The sequence below is a fragment of the Capra hircus genome, chromosome 8, assembly GCF_001704415.2.
Source record: "Capra hircus breed San Clemente chromosome 8, ASM170441v1, whole genome shotgun sequence".
In the NCBI taxonomy this organism is placed as follows: Eukaryota; Metazoa; Chordata; class Mammalia; order Artiodactyla; family Bovidae; genus Capra; species Capra hircus.
The window spans coordinates 55657594-55663593 of record NC_030815.1 but is presented as its reverse complement, the minus strand read 5'-3'; positions in this window follow the sequence as shown (position 1 = coordinate 55663593).

The following is a 6000-nucleotide window of genomic DNA, read 5'->3' as shown; positions in this document are numbered from 1 at the left end:
ATAATAAAATATCACTAATTATGATGCATTCCACTTTAACCTGGTGGGCTTTTCACCAATCCGGGGAATTCTCTGGTGGCACCAGTGATATTACCTTTTACATTATCTTACCATTCTCAGACCAAGTACCCTTCTGTCCATAAGCATTCTAAAGTCGATTCTTCACCTTTTATGTGACAGCCTGGAGTCCGGCCAACCATGGAGAACAAAATCTCAACAACTACCCAATGGTAAAGCACTTTACAAGCAGTCTCACCTCCGGCCAAGCAGCAGCTTCACGGCCCTTGGAGGACAAATGTCTGTCTGTGACCTCTGACAGAGTTTTCTTTCCCTGACTATTAGTGCATTTTCCCCTGACCCTGCTCTCCACTCTGCCCCCAGAGTTCCTACACACTCAGACCTACAGGTATTCCCCAGTATATAAGACCTAATGATTCTAAGTACTGGCAAGAATCTGGATCACGAACCCAAAGGTTTCTACAGAGGCAGGGGATCAACAGGATGTCAAATGGGTCAGATTTCACTTCCCACCCTTGCCCCTGCCTCCTTCCACATACATCCCAGAGAAGTATCAGTGTTCTGTGTAACAGTTAAATTGGGGGGAGAAAAAATAATTTCCATTAAAACAGTGCACTCATTTTTGCAGAAGAAGATAAAGCATTAAGCCGTGACATTACTCACGGCTGTTGGTAGCAGAGACCGAAATGCACGTCAGGCTGCCGTAAGATGGAAGAAAGAGTATAGGGACTTAACGGCTTATTGATAAAATGAGTGTCTCAGGAATCACTCGCTTCAAGCAAGCCTGGAGCAGGGCTCATAAAAGACCCTTAGTACTAGTTCTCTCTCTGTCTTGTGGTTTGGCTCCCTACATGTTACTATCCTACTCAGCCTGGCCCTTCACTGTGGCTTACCAGAGCTGTAGCAAGCCCCAGGCACTCAACCTCCCATATCTCAGAAGCTTCAACAAACAGAATTGCTCAATACTTACAAACTAAGTCCTGAAATCAAATCTCATCATCCAGGTCTCGATCCTGTGTCCATACTTGAGCCCATCATCGCAGGCAGAGGACATGGACCATACTGATGGGCAAGACCTCTGCCGATGGGATTTTCCAGGCAAGAATACTGGAGTGGGGTGCCGTTTCCTACTCCAGGGGATCTTCCTGACTCAGGGATCGAACCTTGTCTTTTGCATCTCCTGCATTGGCAGGCAGATTCTCACCATTAGTGCCACTCAGAAAATCCAGAACTTCGTAACATGCCCACATCTAGAGCTCAGGCATTAGACCAGCTTCATACACACTGTGTATGAAGGAAACACCAGGTGCTGTTGGCAGAAGAAAAGGATGTGATACTGGGCAGTGTGAAAGAAACAAACACACAAAATTTAGATCCCTGAAAAGATGGGTACAATAAAGGACAGAAATGGTATGGACCTAACAGAAGCAGAAGATATTAAGAAGAAGTGGCAAGAATACAAAGAACTGTACAAAAAAGATCTTCACGACCCAGATAATCACAATGGTGTGATCACTCACCTAGAGTCAGACATCCTGGAATGTGAAGTCAAGTGGGCCTTAGGAAATGTCACTACAAACAAAGCTAGTGGAAGTGATGGAATTCCAGTTGAGCTATTGATGATGCTGTGAAAGTGCTGCACTCAATATGCCAGCAAATTTGGAAACCTCAGCAGTGGTCACAGGACTGGAAAAGGTGTTTTCATTCCAATCTCAAAGAAAGGCAATGCCAAAGAATGCTCAAACTACTGCACAATTGCGCTCATCTCACACACTAGTTAAGTGATGCTCAGAATTCTCCAAGCCAGGCTTTAGCAATATGTGAACTGCAAAATTCCAGATGTTCAAGCTGGTTTTAGAAAAGGCAGAGGAACCAGAGATCAAATTGCCAACATCCGATGGATCACCGAAAAAGCAAGAGAGTTCCAGAAAAACATCTATTTGTGCTTTATTGACTATGCCAAAGCCTTTGACTGTATGGATCACAATAAACTGTGGAAAATTCTGAAAGGGATGGGAATACCAGACCACCTGACCTACCTCTTGAGAAATGTGTTTGCAGGTCAGGAAGCAACAGTTAGAACTGGACATGGAAGAACAGACTGGTTCCAAATCAGGAAAGGAGTATGTCAAGGCTGTATATTGTCACTCTGCTTATTTAACTTATATGCAGAATATATCAGGAGAAACACTGGGCTGGAAGAAGAACAAGCTGGAATCAAGGTTGCCGGGAGAAATATCAATTACCTCAGATATGCAGATAACACCACACTTATGGCAGAAAGGGGAAGAAGAACTAAAAAGCCTCTTGATGAAAATGAAAGAGGAGAGTGAAAAAGTTGGCTTAAAGCTCAACATTCAGAAAACGAAGATCATGGCATCTGGTCCCATCACTTCATGGCAAATATATGGGGAAACAATGGAAACAGTGGCTGACTATTTTTTTGGCGCTCCGAAATCACTGCAGATGGTGACTCCCTGCAACCATGAAATTAAAAGATGCATACTCCTTGGAAGAAAATTTATGACCAACCCAGAGAGCATATTAAAAAGCAGAGACATTACTTTGCCAACAAAGGTCCATCTAGTCAAGGCTATGGTTTTTCCAGTAATCATGTGTAGATGTGAGAGTTGGACTATAAAGAAAGCTGAGCACCAAAGAATTGATGCTTTTGAACTGTGGTGTTGGACAAGACTCTTGAGAGTCCCTTGGACTGCAAGGAGATCCAACCAGTCCATCCTAAAGGAGATCAGTCCTGAGTGTTCATTGAAGGGACTGATGCTGAGGCTGAAACTCCAATACTTTGGCCACCTGATGCAAAGAGCTGATTCATTTGAAAAGACCCTAATGCTAGGAAAGATTGAGGGCAGGAGGAGAAGGGGATGACAGAGGATGAGATGGTTGGATGGCACCACCGACTCGATGGACGTGAGTTTGGGTAAAGTCCCAGAGTTGGTGATAGATAAGGAGGCCTGGCGTGCTGTGGTCCATGGGGTCGCAAAGAGTCAGACATGACTGAGTGACTGAACTGAACTGACAAATGGGAAGAATACAACTCAGAAGTAACAGAAACGGGACAGAAACTATATTTCTTTTCTTTTTTTTTCTTTTAGACTGGAACGTACTTGACCTGTATCTCATTACTCCAATCTAGATGAATGGATTCAGCTGCTGGGGCTGCCATAAGAAAACACTGTCTGGGAAGCTTAAATAACAATTGTGAGAAATTTATTTTCTCCCAGTTCTGGAGGCTAGCAATCTGCGGCCAGGGTGTCAGCATGGCCGATTTCTTCCACAGCCTCTCTTCTTGGCTTGCAGATGGCCGTCTTCTCCCTCTGTGTCACATGGTCTCCCCTCCGTGGGTGTCTGTGCTAATCTCCTCTTTTAAGGACACCAGTCATACTGGGTTAGGGCCCACTCTAATGACCTCATTCTGATTTCATCACTTATTGAAAGACTTCATCTCTAAGTCTAGTCACATTCTGACTTATTGGGGGTTAGAACATCAACATACGTTTGGCGGAGGGGAACACTATTCAGTCTATAGAATGGGCTTCATGACACCAAGCAAGTTGTGGGTACTTTATATCAGTGAGTGAAGGTAACCACACAAAAGGTGACTCCACAAAGATAGGGATATGGATGATATATCCCTGCCCTGGCAACACAGGCCCAGGGCACACAGTTGTCATCCGGGTACCTCAGACACTGTATATGAACCAAGACAACCAACATGAATCAACAGCCTTTGTCTATCACAAATTTCATCAATAAGAGATTACATAAATCATAACTGCAGCAACTGCAACATATTTTCAAGTAAACTACTTTTAAAAATAGCAAGTTCTCCTGAAAGTTTTCATCAAATAAGATAAATCTTTTACACCACTTATCCAAATGTCAGTTCCAACATTATCTTTTTCACACTCCTTACGCATAAGGCAATAAGGAATGGAAAGTACAGAGATTAATTTAGGTAACAATTACCACAATTCACAATTGCATTAGCACCTATTAAGGTTCATTGTTCTGTGGAAATTTTAATGATACATTTCTGAGTGAATAAAAGCAGAAGATGATTGGAAATAAAATTGTTTCTATGTATGCTGACAGGACTGCTGAGTGTAATTATACATTTCAGAGGCGACCTGTTTGGAGTTTACTCCATAATTTTATGTAAATGTTAAATAACTTCATGTGTTCTTCCTCCTGGGTTAAATGCTAATTTGTGTTATTCCAACAAGGGGAGTGCTGCAGGGTTATTAACGGACTTGCTCTGACAACGAAGCTGGCTTCTGAAAAATAGCTCCACATACTTCAAAGTGATAGAGGTGTCTTTGGTTTTTCTTCATTTTACATCTTATTGGTGGGCTGCCAAACTTTTAGTTCTCCAAACAGCTATTCATTGTTAAAATTTGTAGCAAAGACCCAAGAAGTAAGAATTATTCTCCTAAATATAAAGAAGCTCATTCACAGGGCTGGTTTGTATCAAATTCTTAGTACCAAAAGAATACAGGAAAATATGGGTCTAATGATTTTAATATATGGATATTCATGGCTCTCTATCTGCAGATGTCTTCCAGTTCCTAGAAACTAAAGCAGATCCAGCACATAGTAGGTGCCCTTAAGTATGTTCTGTCAGAAAACTCCCAACATTTACAAACCCTCATGAAACAAATGAGAATAAAGTCTGCTAAAGCACAGTGGGTCTGTTTTGCTTCTTCACAAATGCAAGGCCTTATTGTCCATGTACATATAGCCCCAAACCTCAGAAAACCAGAAACACCAGAGATGAAAAAAGGAGAGGATATAAAAAGGAGCACATCCATTTAAAAGAGCTAAAACCCAGTAATATGTTCTCCTCCAATTTCATCAGCAGATCCCAATGTGAGACAGTCAAAATACTCTGCTTTAATATTATAAGACACTTTGGAGAGGAGGATGGAAAACCATCAGATCATTTGTTTGGCCTCTGAGTACCATAGCAAGAAATTGCAGGACATGAGCTTGTGAAGGGGCCCATGAGGTCATCTGGTGAGGAAACACACCAACTGATGTTTCACAAAGACAGACAAGGTAGAACAAATACTAGACACCTGTGTTGCCTAATTCCTAGGCTCGTGTCCTTTCTTCAACATACAGCCCAACCCTAGAGTCAGTTCACTTCAGCTCAGTCACCCAGTCATGTCTGACTCTTTCTGACCCCATGAATCGCAGCACGCCAGGCCTCCCTGTCCATCACCAACTCCCGGAGTTCACTCAAACTCATGTCCATTGAGTCGGTGATGCCATCCAGCCATCTCATCCTCTGTCGTTCCCTTCTCCTCCTGCCCTCAATCCCTTCCAGCATCAGGGTCTTTTCCAATGAGTCAACTCTTCGCGTGAGGTGGCCAAAGTATTGAAGTTTCAGCCTCAGCATCAGTCCTTCCAAAGAACACCCAGGGCTGATCTCCTTTAGAATGGACTGGTTAGATCTCCTTGCAGTCCAAGGGATTCTCAAGAGCCTTCTCCAACACCACACTTCAAAAGCATCAATTCTTTGGTGCTAAGCTTTCTTCACAGTCTCTCTCACATCCATACATGACCACTGGAAAAACCATAGCCTCGACTAGACGGACCTTTGTTGGCAAAGTAATGTCTCTGCTTTTGAATATACTATCTAGGCTGGTCATAACTTTTCTTCCAAGGAGTAAGTGTTCTTTAATTTCATGGCTACAATCACCATCTGCAGTGATTTTGGAGCCACAAAAAATAAAGTCTGACAGTTTCTACTGTTTCCCCATTTATTTGCCATGAAGTGATGGGACCATATGCCATGATCTTTGTTTTCCGAATGCTGAGCTTTAAGCCAAATTTTTCACTCTCCACTTTTACTTTCATCAAGAGACTTTTAGTTCCTCTTCACTTTCTGTCATAAGGGTGGTATCATCTGCATATCTGAGGTTATTGATATTTCTCCCGGCAACCTTGATTCCAACTTGT